Source organism: Stegostoma tigrinum, chromosome 40 (assembly GCF_030684315.1).
Source record: "Stegostoma tigrinum isolate sSteTig4 chromosome 40, sSteTig4.hap1, whole genome shotgun sequence".
NCBI classification, from domain to species: domain Eukaryota; kingdom Metazoa; phylum Chordata; class Chondrichthyes; order Orectolobiformes; family Stegostomatidae; genus Stegostoma; species Stegostoma tigrinum.
This window is the reverse complement of record NC_081393.1, coordinates 5,537,273-5,545,064: the sequence shown is the minus strand read 5'-3', so window position 1 is coordinate 5,545,064 and position 7,792 is coordinate 5,537,273.

Sequence of the window (7,792 nt, the reverse complement as noted above, 5' to 3'; positions counted from 1 at the left end):
GGGTTAGCTAGGCTCTTCCAGGGCCGCTCAGAGGAACATACTGGACAGCCTCATTCTGGCTGTGACCCTGACCCTCTCTTTCTGTCTCCCTCACTCCTCCCCTCCCTTACCCTCGCCTTCATCCTCAATCTCGCTTTACCTCAGCCATTCTCTGTTGCTGGCTCTCCTTCTCGTTTTGTTTGAGTGTGTGCTGTCCCTCCCTCTCTCTCTGTGCCTTGCTGATGTGACAGCGAAGGAACTGCGATACATTTCCCAATCCGGGTGCTGGTCAGTGTGTTTCCGGAGGGGAGTTTTGCAGGGTCTGGTTTCTGTGCATCCCCTTCACCAGTTGCGGGAATGTGGTCGTGCTGACTAGGCTGTGACGAAATGGTGGGAAACTGCTCTCTGAGTGATGTCCAGGTGGTGGGAAACTGCTCTCAAAAGCCGACTATCTCTTGAAAGTTTCGCACCGTGCCCAAACAGCTCTCCAGAGTAGGGAGGGGAGGTAAGGAGAGTCTCTATCTCTGCTGTGGTGTTTGGTATCTGCTTAATCATTCCTGCCAGTTGGGTGGTGTGGCATGGTTGCAGAGAACCTTCCCCTGGGTTGGAACTGTACCGATAAGCCAGTGACAAGGTGCTGAGTCAGTGTGACTGTCCTTGTGCTGTACAGCAACTTTCTGGGCAAGTCAGCAAATATCAGCCCGCTTCGTCTGGCTCAGGAGAAACCGAGCAACTTGTGAGGCTGATGGAGGCATCGGGCTTGGCAGAACTGAGAGTGCTTTCAGGTGGAGCTCCCATGCAGGCCCTCTGTCTGAAAGGGCCTGGGGTTGTCTCACACATGAAGCCCCCTGTTCAGAAATCGCTGTTCGGCCCGTTCACTCGTGACCTGGGTAAGACACAGCAAGTAAGAACAGGGTGGCGGGTTTGATGCCCATTTAAATACCACCCTTGCTCGGTGAAGTGGATGCACTGCCAATTGCTCGCCATCGCAGCACTTTACCCACATTGAAGGCTGTTTCATGAACTGCCAAGTCACTCTGTACACAGTTGACTATCAGCAGCTTTGCAAAGGTTTCTGAAAATACAAAAATAGAGCGCAGCGGATGTAGGAAATCTGAAACAAACGCAGGGAGTGCTGGAGAAATATGGCAGGTCTGGCAGCAACCATGGGCAGAGAAAGAGAGAAATGAGATAAATCCACAGAGGCCGGTATGCTATTACCCAGTCACCCCTTTATTTCCATGCAGAGAGTCCTCGAGACTGATTCAGCTCCCTCTCAGCCAGCTCTTAGAGTGAACAGAACCCCGGGCACTGCTGTTTCTATCTGTCAGCCAGGGCTCCCTGATTGGACCAGGTTAACAGCCCCAACCAGGGACTCACTATCTAAGAGATCCAAGATAATAAAATGTGAGGCTGGATGAACACAGCAGGCCAAGCAGCATCTCAGGAGCACAAAAGCTGACGTTTCGGGCCTAGACCCTTCATCAGAGAGAGGGATGGGGAGAGGGTTCTGGAATAAATAGGGAGAGAGGGGGAGGCGGACCGAAGATGGAGAGTAAAGAAGATAGGTGGAGAGAGTATAGGTGGGGAGGTAGGGAGGGGATAGGTCAGTCCAGGGAAGACGGACAGGTCAAGGAGGTGGGATGAGGTTAGTAGGTAGATGGGGGTGCGGCTTGGGGTGGGAGGGAGGGATGGGTGAGAGGAAGAACCGGTTAGGGAGGCAGAGACAGGTTGGACTGGTTTTGGGATGCAGTGGGTGGAGGGGAAGAGCTGGGCTGGTTGTGTGGTGCAGTGGGGGGAGGGGACGAACTGGGCTGGTTTAGGGATGCAGTTGGGGAAGGGGAGATTTTGAAACTGGTGAAGTCCACATTGATACCATTAGGCTGCAGGGTTTCCAGGCGGAATATGAGTTGCTGTTCCTGCAACCTTCGGGTGGCATCATTGTGGCACTGCAGGAGGCCCATGATGGACATGTCATCTAAAGAATGGGAGTGGGAGTGGAAATGGTTCGCGACTGGGAGGTGCAGTTGTTTGTTGCGAACTGAGCGGAGGTGTTCTGCAAAGCAGTACCCAAGCCTCCACTTGGTTTCCCCAATGTAGAGGAAGCCACACCGGGTACAGTGGATGCAGTACACCACATTGGCAGATGTGCAGGTGAACCTCTGCTTAATGTGGAATGTCATCTTCGGGCCTGGGATAGGGGTGAGGGAGGAGGTGTGGGGGCAAGTGTAGCATTTCCTGAGGTTGCAGGGGAAGGTGCCGGGTGTGGTGGGGTTGGAGGGCAGTGTGGAGCGAACAAGGGAGTCACGGAGAGAATGGTCTCTCCGGAAAGCAGACAGGGGTGGGGATGGAAAAATGTCTTGGGTGGTGGGGTAGGATTGTAAATGGCGAAAGTGTCGGAGGATGATGCGTTGTATCCGGAGGTTGGTAGGGTGGTGTGTGAGAACGAGGGGGATCCTCTTGGGGCGGTTGTGGCGGGGGCAGGGTGTGAGGGATGTGTTGCGGGAAATACGGGAGACGCGGTCAAGGGCGTTCTCGATCACTGTGGGGGGAAAGTTGCGGTCCTTAAAGAACTTGGACATCTGGGATGTGCGGGAGTGGAATGTCTTATCGTGGGAGCAGATGCGGCGGAGGCGGAGGAATTGGGAATAGGGGATGGAATTTTTGCAGGAGGGTGGGTGGGAGGAGGTGTATTCTAGGTAGCTGTGGGAGTCGGTGGGCTTGAAATGGACATCAGTTACAAGCTGGTTGCCTGAGATGGAGACTGAGAGGTCCAGGAAGGTGAGGGATGTGCTGGAGATGGCCCAGGTGAACTGAAGGTTGGGGTGGAAGGTGTTGTGCTGTGGGAGTCGGTGGGCTTGAAATGGACATCAGTTACAAGCTGATAAAATGTGAGGCCGAATGAACACAGCAGGCCAAGCAGCATCTCAGGAGTTCCCTCTCCCCATCCCCCTCTCTGATGAAGGGTCTAGGCCCGAAACGTCAGCTTTTGTGCTCCTGAGATGCTGCTTGGCCTGCTGTGTTCATCCAGCCTCACATTTTATTATCTTGGAATTCTCCAGCATCTGCAGTTCCCATTATCTAAGAGATCCACTTGGCTCTCCTTGTTGCAAGAAAGAGAGTTAATGCTTCCTGTCTGATCTGAGCATTCTTCACTAATGGAGCAGGAATGAGGAGTGGGAATCTGACCGGGTGGGGTTGGAGGTTTCTGTATTCCAAACAGATCGCAATTTGTTTTGGAAGTTTCCGGGCTATTTAACCAGACTTGACACGGTGAACCAGACTTGACACGGTGATACTGCTTCTGTTAATTCACTGGGAACAAACAGGACATACATGGGCTACCAAGGGAGATGGATCAGTGAGCTGAACGGGCAGGGATCTGGCAAATGGTGTATAAATATGTGAACACACGAAATTGCCCAATTTGGCAAGAAGTCAAAAAAAGTGCATGTGATCTAAATGGTAACAGTATGCAGGAAATCCAAGATGCAGAGGGATCCGGGTGCCCTCCTGCATGAGTTGCAAAGAGGTAGTATGCAGCTACAGTAAGCAGCCAGCAAGACTAAGAGGATGTGATGATTTATGATGAGGGAAGTGAATAGAAAAGTACGGAGGTTGTGCTTTAGTTATGCGGTTGGGCGAAATCACACCTGGAGAACTGCATACAGTATCGATCTCCCTGTTGCAAGAAGTATGTAACCGTCCTGGAAGCAGTTCAGAGAAATTCAACAGGACCAGGAGCTGGAAATGAGAGGTGTGCCCAATGAGTAAAGTTTGGACAGACTGGACTTGTATCCTCTGGAGTTTTGAAGAGTTAACAGGCAACTTGATTAAAACTCATAAGGTCCTGAGGGGACTTCACAGTTGCATGGGAAAAAAGATGTTTCCTCTTACAAGAGAATTTAGAACGAGGTGTCTCTGTTTAAAATCATGGGCATCCCATTCTAAACCAAGAGGAGACCATTATTTTCTCACAGTCAGCTGGTGAGCCTTTGTAACTCTCTTCCTCAAAAAGTGATGAGCGCAGAGCCCTTCAACCTCATTAAGGTAGACAGAGATGGATTCTTGACAAACAAGGCGGGGAGGGGTGAAAGTTTCAATGCGATGTAGATGAGCCATGATCTTACTAAAAGGTAGAGCAGGTTTGAGGGGCCAAGCAGTTTCTTATTCATCGAAATGTGTATGTTCATGTGTACCTCCGCACGGTGGCTCAGTGGTTAGCACTGCAGCCTCACAGCACCGGGGACCGGGGTTTAATCCCACCCTCGGACAACTGTCTGTGTGGAGTTTGCACATTCTCCCCGTGTCTGCGTGGGTTTCCTCCGGGTGCTCCAGTTTTCTCCCACAGTCCAAAGATGTGCAGGTTAGGGTGGCTAAATTGCTCCAGATTGTCCAAGGATGTGCAGGCTGGGTGGATTAGCCATGGGAAAATACAGGGATAGAGGTAGGGGGATGGGTTTGGGTGGAATGCTCTTTGGAGGGTCAGTGTGAACTCGAAAGGGCCAAAACAGCTTGCTTCCACACTGTAGGGAGACTATTGAAATCCACCCTCATTTCTCCCTGGTCATCCTTTCCCCGAAAGGTATGTACCAGTTTTGTTCTCTGGGTGGACTCACGGTGAGGGGATGAAGTGATGCGTCTCGTGACTTTGGCAAGATGGGTTGTTTCGCAGAGGTTAGACAAGGCTGTGTTTGAGAGCTCGATTGCTGGAAATTCCTGTCTTATACTTCCAATACCTCGGAGCTGTAGGCTTCCTTTCTGTATGGTCTGACCTACTTGCTTACTTTCCGGGGCTCATTTCACACTCAGTAAGAGAGGCTTTACCATGAGATGTGGTTTATTATCAATGAAACACAAGATAAACACATCTACAACTTTACAAAGTGATAATGGGAGGCTTGAGGACTGCTTTGCAGAACACCTCCGCTTGGTTCGCAATAAACAACTGCACCTCCCAGTCGCAAACCATTTCCACTCCCCCTCCCATTCTCTAGATGACATGTCCATCATGGGCCTCCTGCAGTGCCACAATGATGCCACCCGAAAGTTGCAGGAACAGCAACTCATATTCCGCCTGGGAACCCTGCAGCCCAATGATATCAATGTGGACTTCACGAGCTTCAAAATCTCCCCTTCCCCCACCGCATCCCAAAACCAGCCCAGTTCGTCCCCTCCCCCCACTGCACCACACAACCAGCCCAGCTCTTCCCCTCCACCCACTGCATCCCAAAACCAGTCCAACCTGTCTCTGCCTCCCTAACCTGTTCTTCCTCTCACCTATCCCTTCCTCCCACCCCAAGCCGCACCTCCATCTCCTGCCTACTAACCTCATCCCACCTCCTTGACCTGTCCGTCTTCCCTGGACTGACCTATCCCCTCCCTACCTCCCCACCTATACTCTCCTCTCCACCTATCTTCTTTTCTCTCCATCTTTGGTCCGCCTCCCCCTCTCTCCCTATTTATTCCAGAACCCTCACCCCATCCCCCTCTCTGATGAAGGGTCTAGGCCCGAAACGTCAGCTTTTGTGCTCCTGAGATGCTGCTGGGCCTGCTGTGTTCATCCAGCCTCACATTTTATTATCTTACAACGTTACAAATCCAGTTTTTCCCTCTCATTTCTCATGTAACCTTACAGTTGTTAAATGTCAATGCCCACAAACAAGTTTAAAGCCTACTTTGGGAGCGTAGGATGTCAATAAGTGCAGTTGGCCGTTTCTGAGGAAGGGACACTGGACCTGAAACACTAACTCTGATTTTTCCCTTCACAGATGCTGCCAGAGCTGCTGAGCTTTTCCAGCAAATTCTGCTTTTGTTCCTGATTTACAGCAAGGGCAGTTCTTTCGGTTTTCATTTCCTGAGTACGGTGCCTTAGCAGTAGTTGACGTGACAATGTAATTAGCAGAACTTAAATTGAGTTTCTATCTCAGGAAGGCTGAAACAAAAGGCAGTATTGGATACTAAAATGTGAGGCTGGATGAACACAGCAGGCCCAGCAGCATCTCAGGAGCACAAAAGCTGACGTTTCGGGCCTAGACCCGTTCTCCTGAGATGCTGCTGGGCCTGCTGTGTTCATCCAGCCTCACATTTTATTATATGGTAATAAAATGTGAGGCTGGATGAACACAGCAGGCCAAGCAGCATCTCAGGAGCACAAAAGCTGACGTTTCGGGCCTAGACCCTTCATCAGAGAGGGGGATGGGGGGAGGGAACTGGAATAAATAGGGAGAGAGGGGGAGGCGGACCGAAGATGGAGAGTAAAGAAGATAGGTGGAGAGAGTGTAGGTGGGGAGGTAGGGAGGGGATAGGTCAGTCCAGGGAAGACGGACAGGTCAAGGAGGTGGGATGAGGTTAGTAGGTAGCTGGGGGTGCGGCTTGGGGTGGGAGGAAGGGATGGGTGAGAGGAAGAACCGGTTAGGGAGGCAGAGACAGGTTGGACTGGTTTTGGGATGCAGTGGGTGGGGGGGAAGAGCTGGGCTGGTTGTGTGGTGCAGTGGGGGGAGGGGATGCACTGGGCTGGTTTAGGGATGCAGTAGGGGAAGGGGAATCTTGGAATCTCCAGCATCTGCAGTTCCCATTATCTCTCACATTTTATTATCTTGGATTCTCCAGCATCTGCAGTTCCCATTATCACAGTATTGGATACTGTAAACTCTACTCTTGATTGAGCGAAACTTAGGAGCCAGGCTGTGTCAAAAATGATCCTACTGAAACTCAGATCTATTGTTCCATCTGAAATCTTGCAGCATTGTCTCATCAGCAGCCCATTCAATAGTTAATCAAGGTGAATGGCATGCCTATCAGTCTGGCTTGATCTAATTTGACAATGAATGCTGCAAACTTCCTAGTTTAATATCTCAATTCCCACTGACTCATTAGCACCTATTCAATGTAATCAACCAGGATTAACTGGTTTGCAAGATAATAAAATGTGAGGCTGGATGAACACAGCAGGCCAAGCAGCATCTCAGGAGCACAAAAGCTGACGTTTCGGGCCTGGACCCTTCATCAGAGAGGGGGATGGGGGGAGGGAACTGGAATAAATAGGGAGAGAGGGGGAGGCGGACCGAAGATGGAGAGTAAAGAAGATAGGTGGAGAGGGTGTAGGTGGGGAGGTAGGGAGGGGATAGGTCAGTCCAGGGAAGACGGACAGGTCAAGGAGGTGGGATGAGGTTAGTAGGTAGCTGGGGGTGCGGCTTGGGGTGGGAGGAAGGGATGGGTGAGAGGAAGAACCGGTTAGGGAGGCAGAGACAGGTTGGACTGGTTTTGGGATGCAGTGGGTGGGGGGGAAGAGCTGGGCTGGTTGTGTGGTGCAGTGGGGGGAGGGGATGAACTGGGCCCACCACAACCCCACCACACCCGGCACCTTCCCCTGCAACCGCAGGAAGTGCTACACTTGCCCCCACACCTCCTCCCTCACCCCCATCCCAGGCCCCAAGATGACATTCCACATTAAGCAGAGGTTCACCTGCACATCTGCCAATGTGATATACTGCATCCACTGTACCCGGTGTGGCTTCCTCTACATTGGGGAAACCAAGCGGAGGCTTGGGGACCGCTTTGCAGAACACCTCCGCTCAGTTCGCAACAAACAACTGCACCTCCCAGTCGCGAACCATTTCCACTCCCCCTCCCATTCTCTTGATGACATGTCCATCATGGGCCTCCTGCACTGCCACAATGACGCCACCCGAAGGTTGCAGGAACAGCAACTCATATTCCGCCTGGGAACCCTGCAGCCATATGGTATCAATGTGGACTTCACCAGTTTCAAAATCACCCCTTCCCCCACTGCATCCCTAAACCAGCCCAG